Below are 26204 nucleotides of genomic sequence, written 5' to 3' on the forward strand. Positions count from 1 at the left end.
GTCCCGATATTTAGTAAGTTACTACATCCCACTGTGATCATGGTGTTTTACATTCTGTAGCTCCCTTTACAGTTTACGAAGTGTTTTCACATTTGTTACCATATTTGTGCATTCCACATACCTGAAAGGTAGGCATTAGCACCATTATGACGAATGAGGCCACTTACATCCGACAGCTTAAAAAGAAGTTTCCCCAAGACCCCATAGCTAGTAACTGACCATCCAGGATTCTAATCTGTGCTACTCTGCAAGGACAGTGTCTATACCAGTAGGCAGCAGTTGCCTATATCAGAAGATCACACCTTTCTTATATCTTTCCACAGCTGTCACCTCACATTAGCTCATCATTACACTGTACTTCTATTACTACAAGTAAAAATCAACAACAAAAACCCAACTCCAGAAAACATCATATTCATTTACTCGTTCACTCACTCAATCATCAGTCAGTAAGACAACAAAACTTTACTGTAGCCATCATATCATAGGCGTAGACCCAGTGGAAGCTGGGAATATAAATGAAAGACTTGGTCCTATACTCTAGTAGGGGTAGATATAATAAATAAAAACAACAAGAACAGAAAAGTACTGCTCTCCACTTCAACACCCCAAATGAATAAAGTACAGTTAGATCATAAAAGAGACAACAATCAGTTGTACCAGGGAAGCTCAGCAGATGCGGCAAAGATAGGGCTGCATCTTGAAAGATATACGAGGTGCTGACAGAAACCATGAAGGGGATTCCAGAAGGGCAGAGGGAGCAAAAGCCTGAGGATGAAACAACATGTTGCAAGTGAGGGCCGCAAAGGGATGGGGTAAGCCTGGAACACTGAGAATGGGATGGAGATATCGCTGCCGTTTCAGAACCAAATCAAAGAAGGCACGTGTCATGCTAGCATATGAATTTTACCCTCACATACTGGGGAGTCACTCAGTAAGCAGAGGTGTTGCATCATCACAATTCTGTTTTAAGACAGTCAATAAGGCCGCAACTTATGCTATTGAGGACCTCCGTTTCTTTCCAGTATCCTATGCATCATCCTGTCTTGCGTCACAGCATAGCCTCTCCCAGGGGCCTCCACACCCACAAAGGCAGCTACCAAGAGTAGGTCACTTTCTGGCTTCTACTAGGCGGCTCCGGGTTGGGCACAAGCAGCAGCTGACCTGGGCCTGCCCCACAGCCCCTCCCAAGAGGCCCCAAATCCAACACACCTGGTGATCAGCTTCAGCAACACCAGAACGACACCCAATTAGCTCCACAAATGGCACGCCCAAGCCATGGACTGAGCAGACACCGGAGCCCTGCTACAGCCGATCCCACTCTGTGACGTCAGCCCACACACATCAGCTCATCTACTGTAGTCACAGCCAGTCGTCCTGAGGGTCAATTCCACACACTGATGCGCCAACAACAATCAAGGCTCAAGTACAACAGGAGGGCACACACCACCCACACGAGCTTCTGGAGAACCTGGCTAAGGTGACCAGGGAGACTGTACCACTGGACCCACAGGACACCTGTTATATGAGCCAATGCTGCCAAGATGAGGAGAATTAGCAGATCTACATAATACATAGAAACAAACACAGAGAGGCAGTGAAAAAAGAAGAGAGAAAGAAACGTTTATGTAATGGAAAACCAGGAAAAATCTCCAGAAAAAGAAATAAACCAAATGGAGACAAATAATCTATGAGATACACAGCTCAAAATACTAGTTATGAGGATGCTCAATGAAATTAGGGGAAGAATAGATAGACTCAGTAAAACTTCAACAAAGAGACAGCATACATAAATAAGACATACAAATCATTTAAAAAAAGTCTGAAATGAATAATTTATAGATGGAATCAGCACCACATTTGGTGAAGTAGAGGTTCAAATCAGTGATTTGGAAGAAATGGTAGCAGAAAGCACCCAAATAGAACACAAAAAGAAAAAAATGAATAATAAGCAAAATAAAATAAAGACAGAGAATCCTTTAAGAGACCTCTCGTACAACATCAAATGTAGTAACATTTGTAAATCTATCAGAAGAAGAGAGATCAAGGAATTGAACTCCTCTTGTAATAAACAGTGACAGAAACCTTCCCCAACCTGAGAAGGAAATAGACACACAAGCCTAGGAAATACAGAGCGTTCCAAACAAAATGAACCTAAATGTGCCCACACCAAGACATATCATAATTAAAATGCCAAAGGGGAAAGACGCACAGAGAATATTAAAACCGACAAGAAAAGAGCAGTTAGTTATGAACAAGGGAGCGTCCATAAGGCTGTCAGGTGATCTCTCAACAGAAAATTTGCAGGTCAGAAGGGATTGGCAAGAAATAGTGAAAGTGATGAAAAGCTATAATCGACAACCAAGATTACTGTATCCAGCAAGGCTCTCATTTAGAATCAAAGGAGACGTAAAGAACTTGCCAAGAAAAAGAGGGTAATGCAGTTGAGCACCAGCAAACCAGTATTACAAGAAATGTAAAACCACAACTTGAAGAAGAAGAAGAAAAAACAGAAGCAGAACGAGGAGGAGGAGGAGGAGACGAAATACTAATAATAAAATGGCAATATCTACATACCTACAAATAGTTAGTGCAAATGTAAATAAGTTAAATGCTCCAGTCAAGACATAAGGTGGCTGAATAGTTAAGAATACAAGACCCATATATATATGACATCAAACTAAAAAATTTTTGCACAGCAAAGGAAACCATTTACAATATGAAATCACGACCAGATGAATGGAGAAGATATTTGCCAATGATATATCTGAGAAAGGGTTGATATCAAGAATATATAAGGAAGTCATAAAGCTCGGCACCAAAAGACAAACAATGCAATTACAAAATGAGAAGAGCACTTGAATAGACTTTTCTCCAAAGGGGTCACACAGATAGCCAAGAGACATAAGAAAAGATTCTCAGCGTCACTAATCATTAGAGCAATGCAAATTAAAAGCACAATGAGCTATCACCTCACACCTATCAAAATGGCCATCATCAATAATTCAACAAATAACAAGTGTTGGTGAGGATGTGAAGAAAACGGAGCCCTTGTGCACTGTTGCTGAGACTGTAAATCCGGCCAGCCGCAATGGAAACAATATGTAAGTTCCTCAAAACTTTAAAAATAGAACTACCATGTGGGGAAGCAATCCCACGTTGGGTTTTCCTCCACAGAAATCCAAAACACTCATTTGAGAAGACATATGCATTTCTATGGTCGTTGACACATTATTTACATTAATCCAGATAAGGAAGCAACCGAAGTATCCATCATCTTGTATAAAGAAGAAGTGGTACATAGATACAACAAAATACGACTTGGCTGTAACAAAGAATAAAATCTTACCATTTATGGCAACGTGGGTGGACCTAGAGGGTATTTTTCCAAGTGAAATAAGTCAGATAGAGAAACACAAACACCACATGATTTCACTTATTGGTGATACGTAAAACAAATAAATAAACGTAGAAAAGAGAAACAAACTCATAGATGCAGAGAACTAACTGATCCTGGCATGATTCGAGGAGTGTTGGGGGATGCTTGAAAAGGTAAAAGGATTAAGAAGTACACACTGGCAGTTATAAAACAGTCATGTAGCTGTCAAGGACAGCACACAGAATACAGGAAATAACATTGTAATAACTAAGTATGGTGTCAGGGATTCCACACTAATCGGAGCACCAGTTTACACATTATATAAATGCCTAACCACTATGCTGTACACCTGAGGCTGACATCATATTGAATGTCAACTGTAACGGAAATGAAACATTTTACATTTATAAAGAAAACTAAAAACTTTCTGAAATTTGACATTTCACCATATGGTTTAAGAATCTCTGCTTCTAAAATTGGTTATTATTTTATGCAAAACATGTACTCTTCAATTAGATGAAGACATTTAAATATATTCATAATGTACTGATTGAGGACATAGTGGAATCCGTTCGTAATACGGGGTTTGAGATAGAGAACTTGAATTCTCAATTTTCAAAATTACCATTGTTTAAGTCAAAATGATGAACCCAGGATACCTGCAACTAATATAAAATAATATTGAATGTCAGTTGAATATAACTGAAAAAAAAAGAAAAAGAAAAAAGTATAGAGAAAACACTCACGCCTACCAACTATATGATACCAAAATACAAAGTGTAATAAAATAGAACTATATATTATATGCCACATAGTTTTAAAATTGAAATGTACCAGGAAGATTTCATGACTATTACAATAAGTAAATGAATCCATTACAGATTTCGTGTATGCACGAGTATTCTAAAAGTCCCGCTGATGTAATGTAAAATCACAGTAAGATTCCTTACCCTTAACCAAATTGCATATCTCCATCACTGTGGGAAACCTCCCAATAAAATTTTACTATCACTCTATATTTCCCAGCCTCTTCTTTTTTTCATTCCCCATGTTCAATACTTCCTAAAGTGAAGGGGAAAAAAGAAAGAGTGACGTCGTAAAAATGGCAGTGTGAGGTGAGCCTCTTGAAATCTTCCCTGGAATTTACAACAAGTTGAACAACTGAAATTTCACAAAGGACTCCCTGCGCAGAAGACCGGCGAGACTAAGGGCCGCACTACTGCAATAGCCTAAAGGTGGACAAATTGCTCGAGCGGTGGAGGAGGGAGGGGAGAAGTGGGCACACGGGGCCGTGTGGGCTCAGGACGCAGACCTAGCTCGGTGCTCCGAGCTCCCTTCATCCCGGAACTAGTGCAGCTGCAGGAGTGGGAAGAACTTGGACTGCTAGGGCTCTGATTATGGCCCACAGGGCTGAGGGGACAGCATATAACACAGCTGAACCCACTACTAACGGCAGGGACGTCAGAGCAAAGACTGAGGGAAGAAGGCTGAAAACAGTGGTTTAAGCCCTCACTGCCGAGTAAAGAATGGAAGCCTTAGGCACAGAGACTAGCTGCTTCCTCCCTACCCTCCCAGAGCTCGCCCCTTCCCCACCTGTCCAGTGCTAGAAGCAGAACAGTAGCAGTGTCAGATCAAACGAACAGAATATTTGCAGTTCTGAGAACTGTGGTCGGCAGTCAAGGACTCACAGCCCAAGTACTTCCAGCAAAGGGCAGGGAGCTGTGGAAACAGGACTGGCTGAGGTGGTCGTCACCGCCATTGCTCTGGGCCACCTTTCACAACCCACCCCACCCCTGTCCCCACCTATCTGGGCGGATCCCTGCAGGAATGAACACAACTGCTGAAATGCACGGGCTCTGAATCTGGTGCAGGAAGAGCTTTGGAACTTCAGAAGTTCCCCACATCCCCCCACGGAGGCAGTGCCTTATGACCCCAGTGAACTGTTCACAGAGGAAACGCCCGCCTTCCAGGGAATCCCACCACTATGTGAGAAGCCGGAATAGTGCAGAGGAAACATAACACTACAGTGTGAGAGACAATAAAAGGCTGCAGTCGGAGAGAAAATAAAACATTATCCCAACACCGACTGGAAAACAAAAGAAAGACCTCTTTCTATCAACCTGTTGCAGAACTCACTCCTGCAGATGTCTAGGAAGACAAATAATAAATCATCAATTGCCATGCATAACCAAAGCAACAAGACAGCTCAGAAAGAAAATGAAAAGTCTCCAGAAAATAAACTTAAAGATATGGAAATATGTGACTTAAATAACAGAGAAGTCAAGACTGCAGTTCTTGAAAAACTCAACGAGATGCAAGAAAACACAGACAGGCAGTTTAATGAACTCAGAAACATAATCAAAAGAAATGACGAATGAAAGAGACAGTTTAGGTAGTAGAGTTGACCAGGTGGAGGAAAGAATCAGTGACATCGAAGCTAGAAATCTGGAAATGACGAGGATGGAAGGAGAAAGAGACCTGAGACGTGAGACTACAAGACCTTTGTGACTCCATCAGAAAGAGCAATATAAGAATAATGGGCATACCAGAAGGGGAAGAAAGAGAGAAGGGAACAGAGAATATATTCAAACAAACAGTCGATAAGAACTTCCCAAACTTGTGGAAAGAACTGGATCCTTGAATTCAAGAAACAAATAGAACACCTAATGACCTCAAATCCAACAGTCCTTCTCCAACGCACATTGTATTGAAGCTGTCAAAAATCAATGACAAAAAAGAATCCTCAAGGAAGCCAGGAAAAAGAAGACGGTAACCTACAAGTCAGGAGGGAGTGGAACCAAATATGCAAACAATAGACAGAGAGAAATTATGAGACAAGGATAATATATGCAGTAACGGTATCTTTTAGGTATGAAGGAGGAATAAAGACCTTTCCAGACATACAGAAGCTGAGGGAATTTTCTAACACATGACAAGCACTACAAGAAATACCGAAGGAAGCTATTCGACCAGATCAACAGGGACAATTTGTGGCAACCAAAACATAAAAGGGGGGAAAGTAAAGGCCTCAACCGGAATATGCGAATGGAGAAAGTAAGCATGCTGAGAAAATGGAATACTCTAAATATCAAACTTTCTTTCACATAAACTTAATGGTAACCACTCAAAAGAAATTCAGAACTGAAATATATAATGTAATGAAAGAAGAGGAGGGAAAAATCATAGACTACCACCACATAGAAATAAGAGACAACAACAAAAAGGCAAAGAAACAATGGAGACACAGTCTTACCAGAAAAGTAGAGATAGAATGATAGGAAATCCTCACATATCAATAATCACCCTAAATGTAAATGGACTGAACTCACCAACAGAAAGGCACAGAGCAGCTGATTGGATCAAAAAACTAAACCAAATCATATCTGCCTCCAAGAGGCACATCTCAGCTACAAGGACAAACGTAGACTCAAAGTGAAAGGGTGGAAATTGATACGCCAAGCAAATGCTATCCAGAGAAAATCAGGTGTATCCATACTGATATCAGATGAAACAGACTTCAGGATAAAAAAGGTAGTAACAAGAGACAAAGATGAACATTTCATATTGATAAAGGGGACTATACAACAAGAAGACAAAACAGTCATCGATATTTATGCCCCCAATCAGGGAGCACCGAAATATACCAAGCAACTACTAACAGAACTAAAGGGAGAAATTGACCAAAACACAATTATACTAGGGGACCCAAATCCATCATTGACAGCTATGGATAGATCATCCAAACAGAAAATAAAGAAAGAAATAGCAGCCCTAAATGACACATTACATGAAATAGACATAATTGACATTTATAGAGCACTTTATCCTAAAACATCACACTATACATTTTTTTTCTAGTGTACGGAACATTCTCAAGGATAGATCATCTATTGGGACATAAAACTAGCCTCAGCAAATTTAAGAAGATTGAAATCATACCAAACACATTCTCTGATCACAAGGCTTTGAAATTGGATATCAACTGCAAAAAGGAAGCAGGAAAAACCACAAATACATAGAGACTGAACAACATACTTTTAAAGAACGACCTGGTCAAAGAAGAAATAAGAGGATAGATCAAAGGATACATAGAAGAGTGACATCATAGGAATGGCAGCAGCGAGGTGGTCTCCTTGAGTTCTCCTCCGGAACTTACCACAAATTGAACCCATCAAAGGACTCTGCTCATCACATAGAACAGCTAAGAGACTCGTTCGAGGATTACGTGAAGGTGGGCAAATAGGGCGAGCAGGGGAACACAGAAGGGGGTGGAGTGGCGACCTCAGCCCGCACCTGCAGCTGTGGAGACACAGAGGATCCCAGGACAGAACAGAGACCACAAGAGCCAAGACGTAGGCTCTTTCCCTGCGTCCCACAGCTGATCTCTCCTGCTGAGAGACCAGCATATCCAGCATTTGAGGCAGTAACCTCAGCTGAGACCTCCAGCTGGGCCCTAGGTCAGACAAAGGACCTGATCACAACACCCGGGCCCCTCTGCCCACTCTCCCAATCCTACCCCTGCCTTTCCAGACACTCAAGCTGGCCCCTGAACTGAAGAGTAGTGTCAGATTACAGAGGAGTCATCATACCAATTGCCTTCTCTGACAACAGTGCTATAAAATCAGAAATCAACTACAGGAAAAAAAAGCTGGAAGACACACAAATTCATGGAGCCTGAATTAACATGTTACTAAATAATGAATGGGTTAACTATGAGATCAAGGAAGAAACCAAAACATGTCTCGAGACAAACGAAAATCAAAACACGACAGACCAAATCTATGGGATCCAGCGAAAGCAGTCCTAAGACGGAAATTCACAGCATTGCAGGCCTACATAGAGAAACAAAAAAAATCACTAACCAACAGTTTACCTTCACACTTAAGGGATCTGGAAAAAGAACAGCAAAATAACCACAAAGGGAGTATAAGGAGGGAGATAATAAAGGTCAGAGCAGAAATCAATGAAATAGACACCAGAAAACAATAAAAAACATCAATGAAGCCAAGAGTTGGTTTTTGAGAAAATAAACAAAGTCAACAAACCTTTAGCCAGGCTCATCAGAGAGAGAGAGAGAGAGAGAGAGAGAGAGAGAGAGAGAGAGAACCCAAATTAATAAAATCAGAAATGAAAGAGGAAAAGTGACAACAGACACATAGAAATACAAAAATATTTAAGAAATTACTATAAGCATCTATATGCCAACAAATTAGACAATCTGTTAGAAACGGAAAATTTTCTAGAAGCATACAACCTTCCAAGGCTAACTCAAGAAGAAACGGAAAACCTGAAGAGACTGATTACCACCACAGAAGTTGAGTCAGGAATCAACAAGTTCCCAACAAACAAAAGCTCTGGACCAGATGGCTTTACAGGTGAATTTTACAAAACATGCAAAAAAGAATTATCCCCCATTCTCCTCAAGCTATTCCAAAAAATTCAGAAGGAGGGAAGGCTCCCAAACACTTTTTACGAGGCCACTATCACTCTGATCCCCAAATCAGACAGACACTACAAAAAAGAAACAAAAAAACTATAGGCCGATATCTCTAATGAACATAGATGCAAAAACCCTCTACACAGAATTAAGCAATATCACTGAACAGAATTAAGCAATACATTAAAAACATTATACACCATGATCAAGGGGGATTCATTCCTGGTATGCAAGGATGGTTCAACATCTGCAAATCAATTAATGTGATACACCACATTAACAAAATGAAAAATAAAAATCATATGATCATATCGATTAGATGCAGAAAAAGCATTTGACAAAATCCAGCAGTCATTTACAATAAAAACGTTTAAGAAAATGGGAATAGAGAGACCACATCTCAGCATAATAAAGGCCATATATGATAAGCCCACAGCTAACATCACACTCAATGGGGAAAAGCTAAAACATTCCCCTTAAGATCAGGAACAAGGCAAGGTTGCCCACTTTCTCCACTTCTATTCAACATAGTGCTGGAAGTTCTAGCCACAGCAATCAGACAAGAAAAAGAAATAAAAGGCATCCAAATTGGTAAGGAGGAAGTAAAATTGTCATTATATGCAGATGACATGATACAATATATAGAGAACCCTAAAGAATCCACCAGAAAACTATTAGAACTGATAAACGAATTTAGTAAAGTAGCAGGATACAAAATTAATATTCAGAAATCAGTTGCGTGTGTATATACCAATAATAAAATATCAGGAGGAGAAATTAAGAAAAGAATCCCATTTACAATTGCTTCAAAGACTATAAAATACCTGGGAATAAATTTAACGAAAGAAGTAAAAGATCTGTACTCAGGAAATTATAAGACACTGAAGAAAGAAATGAAAGAGGATACAAATAGATGGAAGCACATACCATGCTCATGGATAGGAAGAATTAATAGAGTTAAAATGTCCATACTGCCTAAGGCAATATACGGATTCAATGCGATTTCTATCAAATTACCAAGGATGGTTTCCACAGGAATGGAGCATATAATCCTAAAATTTATATGGCACCACAAAAGATCCCGGATAGCCTCGGCAATCTTGAGAAATAAAAACAAAGTGGGAGGTATTACGATACCTGACATCAAATTATACTACAAGGCTACAGTAATCGAAACAGCGTGGTTCTGGTGTAAAAACAGACACATTGATCAATGGAACACAATAGAGAGCCCAGCAATAAATCCATGCCTATATGGCCATTCAATCTACGGCAATGGAAGCAAGAATTTACGGTGGGGTAAAGACAGTCTATTCGATAAATGGTGTTGGCGAAACCTGGACAGGCACGTGCAAAAAAATGAAGCTTGACCACTGCCTTACACCATATACAAGAATAAATTCAAAACGCATTAAAGACATAAGTGTAAGATCTGAGACCATAAAATTCCTAGAAGAAAACATAGGAAGAAACTTTACAGACGTTACCTGGAGTAAGATTTTTACTGATATATCCCCTCGGGCAAGGGAAGTAAGAGAAAAAATAAACATGTGGGATCACATCAAACTAAAAAGTTTTTTTCACAGCAAAGGAAACCATCACTAAAACAAAGAGGGATCCTACTGAATGGAGAAGATATTTGCCAATGGCATATCCCATAGGGGTTAATATCTCAAATTTATAAAAAACTCTCTCAACTCAACTCCAAAAAAACAAACAACCCAATTAAAAAATGGTCAGAGCACATGAAAAGTCATTTTTCTAAAAAGGACATAAGATGGGAAACAGACATATGAAAAAATGCTCCACTTCACCAATCATTAGAGAAATGCAAATAAAAACTGCAATGAGATACCACCTCACCCAAGTCAAAATGGCCGTCATCAACAAATCAACAAAGAACAAGTGCTGGCGAGGACGTGGAGAATAGGGAACCCTCGTGCTTTGTTGGTGGGATTGCAGATTGGTGCGGCCACTATGGAAAACAGTACGGAGGTATCTCAAAAATCTGAGAATGGAACTACCATATGATCCAGCAATTCCACTCCTAGGTATCTACCCGGAGAAATCTAAAACTCTAATTCAAAAAAATTTATACACCCTTATGTTTACTGCAGCACTATACACTATAACCAAGACATGGAAACAACCGAAATGCCCATCGGTAGACGACTGGATTAAGAAACTGTGGTACAGTTATACAATGGAGTAGTATGCAGCCATAAAGAAGAATGGAATCTTACCATGCGACAATATGGATGGACCCAGAGAACATTATGTTAAGTGAAATAAGTCAGACAGAGAAAGACAAATACCATATGATCTCACTTATATGTGGAATCTAAAGAAAAGAATAAATGAATGAACTAATCAGAAACAGTCTCAAACACATAGAGGAAAAACTGAGGGTTGCTAGATGGAGGGTGGGGATAAGGGGGAAAGTGAGGGGATTAGAATGCACAGTTGGTAACCACAAGAGTGCCACGGGGATACGAGAGTCAATTTGGGGAATGAAATCAATAATTTCGGCCAATCGAATGCAACAATGTGTTAAAAAGATTAGTCATCATGACCAAGCAGATTCATCCCAGGTGCACAACGATGGTTAAACGTTCGGAAATCCATCAATGTGATTCATCCCGTAAACAAAATAAAAGACAAAAATCACATGATTATATCAATTGATGCAGAAAAAGCGTTTGACAAGCTACAACATCCATTTGTGATTAGAACACTTAATAAATAGGTATAGAGGGACACTACCTTAACATAATAAAGGCTATATATGACAAACCCTCAGCTAATCTCATAATTAATGGTGAAAAACTGAAACCCTTTTCTCTACGTTCAGGAACACAACAGAGCTGTACCCTATCACCTCTGCTTTTCAACAGTGTTGGAAGTCCTCGCCAGAGCGATCAGGCAAGACAAATAAATAAAAGGCATCCAAATTGGGAAAGAAGAAGTTAAATTGTCAATCTTTGTAGATGTATACATAGAAAAGCCTAAAACTCCACCAAAAAGCTATTAAAAACAATCAATGAATACAGTAAATAAAGTTGCCGGCTACAAAATCAACGTACAAAAGTCCATTGCATTCCTATATACTAACAATGAAATCTCAGAAAAAGAAAGGAAAAGAACCAATTCCTTTTGCAATTGCAACAAAAGGAATCAAATACCTAGGAATAAACTTAACCAAGGAAGTGAAAGACCTACATGCTGAAATCTATAAGACATTTTTAAAAGAAATTGAAGAAGACACAAAGAAATGGAAAGACATTCCATGCTCATGGATTGGAACAATCTACATAATTAAAAATGGCCGTATTACCAAAGCAATATACAGATTTAATGCAATCTCCATCAAAATCCCAATACCACCTTTTAAAGAAATAGAACCAAAAAATCATCAGATTTGTATGGAACCACAAAAGACATAAATGGCCAAAGGAATCCTAAGCAAAAAGACCAATGCCGGAGGTATCACACTCCCTGACTTGAGCTCGTACTACAGGGCAACAATAATCAAAACGGCATGGTATGGGCAGAAAAACAGACACATACCAGTGGAATAGAATTGAGATCCCAGAAATAAACCCACATAAACATGGACAGATAATTTTTGACAAAGAAGCAAAAAAGCATACAATGGAGAAAAGACAGCCCCTTCAATAAATGGTGCTGCTAGAATTGGAAAACCACGTGCAAAAGAATGAAACGGGGCTGCTATCTGTCACCATGTACCACAATTAACTCAAAATGGATCAAAGACTTAAGCATAAAACCTGAAATAATACACTGCATAGAAGAAAACATAGGTACTAAACTTGTGGACCTTGGGTTCAAAAGCATTTTATGAATTTGACTCCATAGGCAAGGGAAGTAAAAGCTAAAATAAACAAATGGGACTATATCAAACTTAAAAGCTTCTGAACAGCAAAAGAAACCATCGACAAAATAAAGAGGCAACCAACTGAATGGGAGAAGATTTTTGCCAACAGTGCCTCTGATAAGGGGCTAATATCCAAAATATACAAAGAACTCATGCAACTCAACAACAAAAAAACAAACAACCCAACTGAAAAATGGGTAGAGGACCTGAAGAGACATTTCTCCCAAGAGGACATACAAATCGCAAATAGACATATGAAAAAAATGCTCAACATTACTAATCATCAGAGAAATGCAAATAAAACCACAATGAGATATCACCTCACCTAGTTTGAATGGTTATGTTCAACAAGACAAATAGTAACAAGTGTTGGAGAGGCTGTGGAGAAAAAGGAACCCTCATACACTGTTGGTGGGAATGCAGACTGGTGCAGCCGCTATGGAGGGCAGTGTGGAGGTTCCCCAAAAAGTTACGAATAGAATTACCATATGGCCCAGCAATCCCTCTCCTGGGTATCTACGCCAAAAATCTGCAAGCATTTATCCATAAAGACAAGTGTGCTCCAATGTTCATTGCAGCTTTACTTATGGTGGCCAAGACATGGAAACAACCAAAATGTCCTTCGATGGATGAATGGATAAAGAAGTTGTGGTACATATAAATAATGGAATGCTATTGGGTGGTAAGAAAAGATGAAATAGGACCATTGGTAAATGGGGTTTAATATGTGGTGATGGAAAGAGAACTGACTCTGGCTGGTGAACACACAATGTGAGATATAGATAATGTATTACAGAATTGTACATCTGAAATCCATGTAACTTTACTAACAATTGCGCCCCAATAAATTTTAATTTAAAGGAAAAAAAAAAACCCTCGAATGGTGATATTTTATAAAACGGTTCACAGTGACAAATTTTCCATTACAAACATAAAACAATGATAGTTGGAACACTACTAAATTTTACAAGTAAATGCTAAAAAACTAAATTCAGAGTAAAAAAGTTAATTTCACAAAGGAGCACTTTACCTTGGTATCAACATCGACGAGCCGTTCCGCTGATACAGACCAGGAATCATTCTTGCAAGTTTCGCGGGAAACACTTTAGGGTCAAGACACACAACAAAAACAAGTGAGTTCATTTCTTGACAAAATCAACAACAACAAAGGGCGTAAAAGGTCAGCTATCTGCATATGAAATGAAGTTTCTTGATATGATTAAAATTTGTATGATGTGCTAGAAAAGCTATTAGTTACCTATTTCTGCCTCCACCACTCCCAACTCATGCAATATTTAATGAAGATACACTCTAAGTTTCTGTAACAAAGAATGACAGCCAATATGTTGGCAACACCTGAGAGTACCTTGTTTTCACCAAAAGTCCTGAAGGCTGAATTGAAACGCAACTAATAGCTGACATAACTGGAACCTGAACTGGGACAAAAGCGAGGACCTAAATCAAGGTAGAAAGATACACTGACCCTTCTCCATGGTCTGTCCCTGGTTCAAAGATTAATCTGCGTCAGTCAAAAATGGCAGTCTTGCTTTAACGTAGAAAGCAGTTATTAAATCGCGCCATTCATTCCTTTCACCCTGAAATACTACAATCAGTTCCCTGAAATGTGTGAAATATTTGCAAGTTACACGTACAACAGTCAAAGAACAAATATGTATGTTCTTAGCCTCCCCACTCCCAGACCACTTGTCCTCACAGCTTCCTGGCAATCTCCAACCTCCAAAACTTCAGCCTACGAAAGCACAGACTCCTGAAACAAGGATGGGCTCAAATGACCCACAGTAGGAGTTCTCCATTTCCCTGTTCCTGGAAAATAAGCTAAATGGAGCCTCGGTCATCCAGTCCTAACACAGGCATGTTACCACCGACCCAACTCCATTACTGTTTTCACAATCAGTCCTATCTCTGCCCAACCCTCCATATCCATGGGAAGGACATTAGCACATTGGGAAAAGAGGTGGAGGTGACGAGACACCTGCCTTGGGCGAGTGATCTATGTAGTTCAGCAATCTCCAGTGCCTTAGCACTCGAGGGACATAAGCCCCCTAGGTAAGCTGGGGTGCAGGTGGATGATTCCACATTCCTACTTGCTATTAAGAGAATGTTTCCAAGGGCTCAAATTAGTATAATGTGTTTTGATACAAAACTTACATTTTGCTACTTTTCCAATTTAGCAAACAAAAGCAGCAAGATTTTCAGGACGCTCTTGCACCCCTTATTTTAATCTGCTTTTTTAGACGATTACCAACATCCTGTGTCCTTCCTTCTTGTAATTTCTCTTTACCTTGTCATACCCTACTATTCTGATCTCTTTTCCCTTATCTGATCTCTAATCTCTGCTCTAAAAGCCTTATTCCTATCCCAACCTGTGTTGTTCCTCTTGAAACTTGGATTCAACTGCTAATTCCATTCTTATCTTCTTCCACTGCAGTCACTAGACCTTTCCATTATTAAAACACTCACCCAAATGATGATAAAGAAGGAAGTGTACTGGGCTTAGACACCTACACTTAATCTCATTTCATCACTCACTGTACTCAAATAAGTCACATAATCTCTTTGAGTTCAAACTCATGTGATCAACCACTTGACCAAAACATTAACGGCAGCATGAAGTACTAGGGGGTATTTGAATAATTAATTGCTAACATCCCTTCAACACCTGGAATTCTATGGACTTTTGATTCTGTCTAGAAAAATGGAGAACACTTAGCTGGCAGAAGTGGAAAAAAGTAACAGAACAGCAAAAAAAAAAAACCCCGAGAAAAGCAGAGACACAGGTAAAAAATCAAGAAAAGTCATGGAAGAAGGAAGAAAGAGTCTGGAAAAAAGGAAAGAACTTCCAAGAACAAGGGAAAGGTATCAGCCAGAAGAGAAACACAGGCTGAGACATCAGTAAGTAGAGAAATCAATTGGAAATATCATCTCAATTTGTGCTGCAGTAATGCAACATGATCTATACACACATGTTCTTCACTTACAGAACAACGATTCGTCCCAAGAAGGCTACATCGCATTATACCTGAAAACACTTGCCTGATTAGGTCTTGCTTATGCACAACCTGTGGTTCTGTGGCCACAGCGAACTGAGATCTGCCTTAAACACTGATGGTGAAAACAAGGTTCTCGAGACTGCTGCAATTGTGGAGTACATTAACACAAGAGCTTGCGCTCACTGGGCTTGGGAGGACACTTCTCAATCAGTGTTAACACGTCACTAAACGGGACTCTCTGAGTCCACCTGACTTGCACCTGAACCTTGAATCCAGACCCGTCCAGGCACTTCTCAGTACAGGCTGAGGGACAAGAGAAGGGGCTTGGGAAGCCAAGCAGGCCGAAGGTCACATCACGGGTCAGCCACTTGTAACTATGGTACAGGGGTCAACTAATCCACCTCCCGGAACACACACGTCTAATGAATAAAAACCAGGCCGAACAGCACAGCTCCTTTGCGAAGTTACTGTGCCGACGACCTGAGAGAACCAATGTTAGGCACATAGTACAGGGCCTAATCCAGAGCAGAACACTCATTAAAGCTTACTGGCTTCTCTCTGCAGTCTCTTAGTTAACATGCAATTTTAGAAATCCATAAAATCCTACCTCCTCGCATTGTTGCATGTAGAACACTCATCCACTGTTAAAGAAAAAATTCAAATAAAGTGTAAATACACAACAGAAAAACACAGAATTTTGAAAGCGTCAGACTGAAGTGATGTAAAAACATTTCTTTGGGACAACCCCTGAAGGCTATAGTAGAATGAATAGTAATGATACTATTGGTCGGCAATTAATACATGCAGATCCTTTACATTTCTCCTATTTATATGTGTGTATATATATTTATATTTATATGTTCATACATATATACACACACATATATATGTATATGTATGTCCTTATGTATGTTTGTCTGTATTATATATTTATATCAAATGAAAGAAAAATAAACGGGATGTGCAAAAATTTGATAGCTGCAAGTCAAGTGCTACTTACAATGATTGTAATCCTAACCAGACCCATCAGAATGAACGAAAATGGTATCAGTAGTAAAATTAGTATCATAAGCTAACAAGGTGAAATTTAAATAGCATGATGTTTCTGGACTTCCGTCATGAAGAGCAGTTTGAACCCTTTTTTGCTCTTACACAGTACCACTGGTGCCGCTCTTCGGTCAAGGGTATTCAGCTTAGGATGAAACACCCTGTTATTAGCAGCTTAGTCAAGAGGCAGTCTAATTTGCAGCACGGCAAAACATGGAAACAGACTCTTTCCGGCCATCTCTCCAATGTAAGGCAAGTATGAAAGACTTTGTGATTCCAGTTTTATCAAGTACAACCCCTGAGACTGTTTCCCTCATTGCTTGAGAGTCTATCCGGACTCACCTCATAGAGCAGGAAGGTCCAAAGAGTCATTGCTGTATAGCAGCGTGTGATGCCATTTTTCTCATCCCTCACCATAGTGGCAAATGCGTATAGAAATCATGGTTTTTTACCTTGTAAGTCATATATCATCAGATCCTAAGCCAATGAATAACAGCAAACAAACAAAACCCCCCCAAAACAAATAACTATCACTTGTAGTATAATAATGTACACTGATTACAGAGTTCCTTTGGTTTCTAAATTTCTTCATTTCTTCTAAAACTAAAAACATAGCTCTCGTATGAAAAGGCAGTGGTTAACAGAGTAAGTGAAAATGAAACAAAAAATTATATCCAACATGTAGGATGAGTTACCCATGGATATACCAAGAAACTCAACATTCAGAGAAAAACACGTGCTTCCCTATTGACCTGCTGCTCTTCGCTCTCCATCTGATAATGTCCTAGTCACTCTTCTCATGTCCCATTGAAATGCTAGTGCACAATCTGGAAACCTAGGAATCATCTGACTTTCTCTCTCTCCACTATCTTTTTACATTCAATCATCACTAAATCGTATTAACCATAACACTCTCCAGGCTCTGCTTTGTTTTGCCACAGCCACTGCCCTAGTCAAACAGGGGCTCTGAGCAGATGGCTTTCACAGGGGGGGAAAAAATGAAACACCACCTAGTGTTATGGTTACTTCCTAAATGAATAGGATTTATTGTCAGCAAAACAAATGAGAAAGATATAAGCCAGCAAACACCAACATGTTAAATGGAATAAATTAACCTTCCTGACTTTTTTTCTCTCAAAATGGATGGCTGAAAACATCATAGCGCACTGATACTAGTTCAAGGAAGTAAAAGCCTCCTTTGTCTGCCAGTTATTTGTAGGCGCTTTTCTACAAACTAGCCTCTATGTGAGGGGGCCAGCAAACTTCATCCTGCCATCTGCTTTTGTAAATAAAGCTTTACTGTAGCACAGCTTGCCCATTCAGTTGGCCCACGACTGCTTTCACACCATAATGGCAGACGTGAGTAGGTATGACGGAGACCACATGGCCTAAAATCAGGCCCTTTACAGAATAGGCTTGCTGGTCCCTGCTTTATACCACAACCAGAGTGTCCGAATGCCATCTCATCTTTTTCCTAGTCTGCTCAAAACTCTCCCATGATCCCTGCAGTAACCACTGCTGAGTCCCTGCCCACTTGCCATTTCTTCGTCTTCATTCTCACTGGAGAACCACAATGCTCTGTGGATATTTCCTGTCCCAATACACAAAGAGCATGGCCTCTCTCCAGCTCCACAGAGAAAAATGATGATACTAAGCTAATCAGTGACTGCTTTACCACTAACTGGTGTGGGTACCAGCATGTGCCAGACCCCAGCCTGTAAATGTCACGTGGGTCTACTGGCAGCCTCTCAGTTTTCTTTCTATTAAAAGAATCACACAGCTGGACATCACTGTTTATCATGGCTTGTGGCAAATCAAAACCACAGTGCAATACCTCCTCATGACTGTCAGATGGCTATCATCAAAATGGTCCCATATAACAAATGGTGGCGAGGAAGTGGAGGAAAGGGAAAACCGAGCCTGCACTGTTTTTGGATTTGTAAATTGTTATAGCCACTGTGGGAAACAGTAAGGAGATGCCTCAAAAAGTTACAAATAGAACTGCCATGAGATCTTGCAATTCTACATCTGGGTATTTGTCCAAAGAAAACCAAAACACTAAATTGAAAAGATATCTCCACCTCTATGCTCACTGCAGCAGTATATATAGTAGCCAGGATATGGAAGCAACATAGGTGTCCTTCAATAGATGACTGGATGAAGAGGATTTGATATGTGTGTCTGTGGGAGGTGTGTGTGTGTGTGTGTGTGTGTGTGTGTGTGTGTGTGTGTGTATACAGTAATACTATGACTGATATTAGAATAATTAACTCATCCATAATATCATTGATATAATACTAACTCATCCATAAAAGATGAAATCTTGCCCTTTGTAACAATATGGACGTTCCTAGAGGTATTATGTGAAGTGAAAGAAGACAGAGAAAGACAAATACCTTATGATCTCATTTACATGTGGAACCTAAAAAAGCAAAACAAACAAAACAGAAACAGACCGATAGCTAGAAAAAGCTCCTTGACTGTTCCCAGATGAGAGGGAGTTGAAGAGATGAATGAAAAGGAAAGTGAATGAGAAGTACAAACTCCAGTGATGAAATATCTAAGCCACAGGGATGCAGTTAACGGCACAGGGAACATGTCAAAAATATCGCAGTCACTTTGAAGGGTGATAGATGCTTACTAGACATACTGTGGTGATCACGTCACGAGTTATAGCAATGTCAAATCACTATGTTCTACACCTGAACTGATATAATATCGTATGCCAACTATATTTTCATAAAACATAAAAGGAAAATAGAAACCCCTGCAGAAACGCAGTCCTCAGTCTTTGGATATCGTCATGTGAGAATATGATGCTTGGAACCGTTGCTAATTAACCAGCCAGCAAATGGGACCTAAACAAAACACTGACGACCTCACAACTGAAACAGGGAGAACAACAGGGATCCTGATGGCATCACAGACCCACCAAAACCATCCTGGTTCCTCCTGTGGTAACCACTGTTAATTAGGTCACCTATTACCTGCGGCTAAAACATTCTAACTGATATACTTCCCAAGGCCTACAGGATAAGAGCAACTCCTTTGTCTAGAACTAAAGACTTTCCTAAGCTTGCCTTACCTAGGTATTCACCACCTTCTCAACCATTCCCACAGCACGCTTTTCATACCATCAAAACTGAACTGCTCGTAAATCTGCAAAGGTCACTGTGTGTCTTAGCCTATGTCTGCACTTCCTTCTGCCAAACCTGTGATCTTGATTATTCTTCCCTTGCCCAACACGGTCCTTCTGCTCTTTATCTGGCCAACTCCCACTCACGCTGCACACTTCCCTAAAATCCTACCCAGATTTTTACAACCGAAATCGTCAGCATGGACATCGAGTGTCTGGCCCACAAGGTCTGACAATTACGTTCACGAACTCACCCTAGAAAAAGTGCTGCATACCTCACTGCTGAGTATCACTATGGCCACCTTCGAAGGACACCCCTGGGGAAGCTGTGCACTGACGCCAGCACCTCGTCTACTCTGCGAAGCAACTTTGGAACTCTTTTTCTGGAATGGCCATCAGAGCTGTTGTCGTGTTACTCTTGATGTCCTGAATGTCTTCAAAATGTCTTTCTTTCCATATTTCCTTTATCTTCGGGTAAAGAAAGAAGTCATTGGGGGCCAGATCAGATGAGTAGGGTGGGTGTGTCAATACAGTTATTTGTTTACTGGCTAAAATCTCTCTCACAGACGGTACCGTGTGAGCTGATGCGTTGCCGTCATGCAACAGCCATGAATAGTGGGCCAAATGTTGAGGTTGTTTTCTTCTAACATTTTCATGCAGTCTTTTCAGAACTTCCCAAAACTAAACATTGTTATCTGTTTGTCCAGTTGGTACAAATCTATCATGAATAATCCCTCTGATATCAAAACAGGTTAGTAAAATTGTTTTGACTCTTGATTTGGACTGACAGAACTTTTTTGGTCGTGGAGAATTGGCTGACTTCCATTGTGCACTTTGATGCTTTGTTTCAGAATCGTAATGGTACACCCATGTTTCATCACCAGCGAAAACACGGCTCAAAACATTGTCTTGACTATCCAAAAGGTCTTGGCAACCTTTGACTCTCCTTTGCTTTTGTTCATCAGTGAGCTCCTTTGGAGCCATTTTTGCACACACCTTTCTCATGCCAAGATTTTCAGTTAAAATTTTCCTGTTTCTCTATCGATGTGTACTTGGTCTGCTATGCTTCTCACAGTCAGCCGATGCATTTGACTCACAATTCGATGAACTTTTGCAATGTTTTCCTCAGTTCTGGTCGTTATTGGCCACCCTGACGTCTCTTCATCAGTGACGCAATCTTTCCCCTCAGAAAAACGTTTAATCCATTTGTACATGGCCGTTTTCTTCACGACATTATCCCCATGAACCTGGACTCACATGTTCCTGATTTGACTTCCACTCTTGCCAAGATTAACAAGAAATTTAATGTTTGATCATAGCTCTAATTCAAGCTCAGACAGCCTCGCAATGGCACACAAAAATATGCAACAACAATAATGAGCGCCACTCAGCAAGACACTGCCACACGTCAACACGAACACAGCTCTGAGACACTGATATACCAAGGTTATGAAACCTTACTGAGCTGTTTGTACAGTGCTGCTAATAATGTAAGTGCACGCTGGCGAGTTCTCGAACTTAATTGTCAGATCTCATACTACACACCCAATAAAAAACAATAATGATAATGATAAGCTCTCAGTGGGCTCTGGCACCTAGTAAGCACTGTGTAACGTATAGTAAATAATAGCAATGACAATGATAAGAACAAGCTCTTGGAGGGTAGGGACTGTGGTTTTAAAACGCTTGTCTTCTGCAACATCAAAATAATACTTAGTACCTAAAAGACACCTGATGCTTACATAGCAAACGGCTGCAGAGGCAAATAAATAAATGAATGAAAAGATTGCCCTTGAAAATTCTGTTTTAAGAAACCCCAGAAATAAACCAGGGACAGCTCTAAAGTATTAGGGGCACATTAAAGATCAAATTCCGTCTCATCTCTGTGTTTCCTATAACTTGCAAAACCACCGACACAAGTGCTTTGATAGAGGTCTACTATGTTTAAGGGGTCCTCGGGCATTTCATGTTGTACAATGCACAAGGTGCCACATCCAGTGAGTAGAATAGCGTTTTTGTCATTGTGAAACTTTTCTGTACTTTTATTATCATCTTTCGAGTCCTAAGTTGGGCTATGGGAACATTTATTGTGATTATCTTTTCACTAATGGCTACAGAGCATCTTGTTCTAGAGAAATTACACTGTCATGACAACTATCCAACGAACAGAAGAAAACAGCTTCTTCTAATGAGGTCAACATGTCTCACTCTGTTTTGACTTATGAGGAAAAAAGGTGATACTAGTGAGAACTTGTTGGCATAGCCACATGGAAAATAACCCATGCTTCTCAGCAAGGCACAGCTTTACTGACTTGCATCAGGAGATACCTTTCAAAAACAGTCTCACTGCGATTCCTTCACACTGGCTAAGTTTTGCAGTTCTTACTGTTTGCCATTTGTTTATGGGACTAGGAAGGTATTGTTGAGTTCCTAGTTTTAGTTACATTATGGTGAGACAAACCACAATGTAATCACAAGAATTCATTCACTACCTGTAAGCCATTTGATGTAAAATTTAAACAAAGGTCCATTTTTAGAACAAGTCCAACTTGTTGCAAGGTGATTGATTATAGAAGAAACATACAACATACTGATTTAAAAATCATTTTTCGTATTTACACAAATATCATATGGGATTGTAGGGGTCATGACTAGATAAATGACTTTCTTTTCACACAATACGCTCTCAGATTTTAAATACCGACAATTCACTTTTATAATAATTCTGAATACTAGACTATTAAGAAAGACATTAACTAAGAAAGAAAAAATATACATGCAATATACACATTTTGCTTTAACAGCTCTTTCAATAGCAAAACTTTCTTAGTCTTACTGTATGTCTGGTAGGACCACAAAGTATACTTCACTATTAGGAGTCTTACCTCGACTGTTATTGTCAGAAGACTTTTTCCATCTCCTCTCTTTTTTGCAATCAGAAATTAGTTTGGCGTCGCTATGTGTAAAAGAGGTGATAATATTACTGTGGTATAACTGACAGGAACACATTTATCAAAACATGGAATTCTTAGAGTATTTCAGGTAATGTCTGAGCTAATATAAAAACTTGAATTATCCCATACGCTTCAATTTTGTAAGTTCTACAGACAAACAAAGAAAAAACAACTCATAGACACAGACAACAGTTCAGTGGCTGTCAGAGAGTAAGTGGAAGAGGGGATAGATAGTAGAAAAGGGTAAAGGGGGTCAAATACATGGTGACAGAAGGAGAACTGACTCTGGGTGGTCAACACACAATGTGATATACAGACAATATATTAAAGAATTGGACATTTGAAACCTATGTAATTTTACTAACCGTTGTCACCCCTATCAACTTAAGTTAAAAAAACAACAACATGGTAAGTTGTACAAAATTTTTCTTAAGCATGTGATTAAAGAAGACAAAAAAGCAAGGTGAACCAGTCATGGTGAGGGCAGAATAGTTCAGTCAGTTAATTAGAATTAGCAGGGGCAAGTGGCGAGAACTGAGAAATCCTAGTTCCATAGTCCACAAGATCCATTGTCGGAGAAGTCACTGCTGTTAGGCTCAGAGTTTTCCTCTACAAACCAAGCAGCTCACTGCCTTATTTTACAGGTTGTCAGAGGATCAAATAGATAATACAACAAAATGGAAGGCAATGGAGTAAGTTTTTTTGAGCTTTAGTTTTTGAAATTGTTTTGGAATTCCAAATAAATCTAATGTGTGCTTTTCATAGGTTCTATTTAACATTCAAATGCTGCAGTTTACAGAAAATGTTTTAAATGTTGGTTATTAGCTACTCTTTCTTTGTGGTTTGTAATTCAGTACATCTCAGCTATTATGTAATTTGTAATTAAAGGCATTTAGAAATATGTTACCTCAATAAGTCAGATAACATAATTGCCCCCTATTATCGTAGCTAATCACACCAGTGGCAGAAAACGTATAGAAGTCAAGACCTGGCTTGGACTACTTCTGTCTCATGACTACCTCCTGAAACTCTGAACTACCAGATCTTTCTAACCTTCCTAGGCATCCCCAGTTGACTTGGAAGATATAACACATGCACATTCATGAGGCATGGAAGGGGTGCAGCTAGTCTAACACCAAGTAACCTCCTTTAGATCCAGAGCTTCCTGTTTACTGGCTTCCATGTCAGGCAAAACTTTAAATATTCTGAAACTTGAGGGAGAGTCAAGTCACTTGACAGATTTTCATTATTTTGGAAAACAGATCACTGAGCCTCATCTTAACTAAGGAATCACAGGCAAGTTAGTGCCTGCTACTGTGGGAAAGGCGTTACGGGACCTTCCAGGACCTAAAGAAAGATACTCCATGGGATAGCAAGTGGCCTTGGCGTACAGATCTGGTAACAAAGGAGAAAGGAAAGTCTGATCTTTTCCTGCAGCATTACTGGCACCTCTCTGACAGCTCAGAATGTTCCAACTAACATGTGCTAGCAGAAGACAAAACAAGACACTCAAAAGGGTAAGTCATCATGAGGTCTGGGCTAAGATGTGGGCCCCGCATAGTTTTGTTTTTCAGTGTTGGGGAAGGGTGTGTGTGGCTAAAGCTAGAAGTCCAAGCTCCCGGGACAGGGTGCTGGTGCTCTGGAATAGGGGCTGAGAATGTAAACAAACACATGCGTGTCAAGTAAAAAATATCGTCACTTGGAAGTCCAAGTGTGGAAAACCACGAACACCGAGGACTCGGGATCAGCAAGGGCACCTGGGAGCACAGGTAGTCATGACGACAGGACCCATTGCTACAGCAAGCCTGCAGCAACACAATCAATGGAAACCAATGAATGACCAGAATGACCTTCGTTCCCTCTCCATCTGACTTGTGAAAGAGGATGGTCCCCCTTGGACTTAGGGAACACTTTGGCTTCTTGAAAATTTCAAGGGGGAGAGCATAGCCGATAGCCTCCAGAAAATAGAGAATTTCCTGCTAAACTGTACATTTTACACCCCCAAATAACTAGTTGAAAAAGTCAGAGAAGAGACATTATTGGTACCTGACACACAGGGGTTATGCTTGGAATGAAATGGAGAATGTTGGGATCCCTAGAGATAAAGGTCTTCAAAGTTCTGGGATAAGGAATCTGTCCCTTTGCTACGTCTTCCACGTCTGACCGTTTGTTTGGTTTCTGGCTGAGGATATCTACTAACTCACTGCCATGCCCCCACTGCCTGAACCCAGTTATGAAGTCTCACCTGTTACCTAAGAAGTAACAGTTAAAGTATTTGGAAGTTCAGTTTTGTGATAATTAGCATGTCAATGTAAACACTTACTCCTTCAAACCTTTAGATAAAGCATATTCTTCTGCAGTGAATCCAAAGTCATCTTGAGCAAAGACATCTGCACCTGCCTGAAGCAGCAGCCGGACTATATTTGAGGATTTAGCCTTTACAGCAAGCATGAGGGCTGTTCTGAAATAACAGACAGACAACTTCACCCTTAGGAACTGTAAGTTACCTAAACAGCAACATTGAGAGACTCTACCAAGTGCAATATATTGCTTATCTGTATAGAATTGACCATTTACATGCTTAAGTGTTCATCTTTGTAAATTATGTCCAAAGCTAAAATGAAGGCACATGAAAACAACAAAAACAAAAAGCCTCTTGCCCCACTTGGGTACTACCTAGAAGTTGCTAATTTAAAGTTCTTTAATAGACAAGTCACTCTGCTGAGGTCACTTATCTGAAGTAGGTGAAGATTTCAATGAAGAATTTCCCGTTTCTTCCTTAGTCTTATATACGTTACATCCAAAGTCAGCTAGAAGTCAGGTAAATTAAAGCTAGTTGGCAGGCTCAAAACAATAGTATTAATAATAATTCTAGCAATCATTGTCATCATTGAAGTTAATGGTGCGCATAAGCACGTGCTGGGCACCGAATTACACGCCAGGTCGTGACACACGACCATCCTCGAAGGAGATATGATTTTCCTCGTTTCCACATCGGGAAACATGTGTGGTGATGACAGTAATGTTCCCATGGTCACACACGTGACACGTAGGAAAGCTGAGCATTGAACCCAGTCCTGAGTGAACTGAAAGCCCATCTCTTTTTTTATCACCCATCCATGACTTGTTTCATTAAAGAAGAAGTTTATTCAGTTAATGTTGTCTTTCTCCCTTCTACCCACACCAATTAAAAATGATAAAACAAAAACACATCAAAATAGACTAGAAATGAAAAAGGATAAAAACGGAGGAACATCTGGTAGTAGCAATTCACAGTCACTTAGGGAAATCCCTATGACATCAGCATTCCTTGAAGAAAACAATTTCAAGCAGAGTCATCCAAAC

Source organism: Rhinolophus sinicus, chromosome 1, assembly GCF_057876585.1.
Source record: "Rhinolophus sinicus isolate RSI-liver-muscle chromosome 1, RSI-T2T, whole genome shotgun sequence".
NCBI lineage: Eukaryota > Metazoa > Chordata > Mammalia > Chiroptera > Rhinolophidae > Rhinolophus > Rhinolophus sinicus.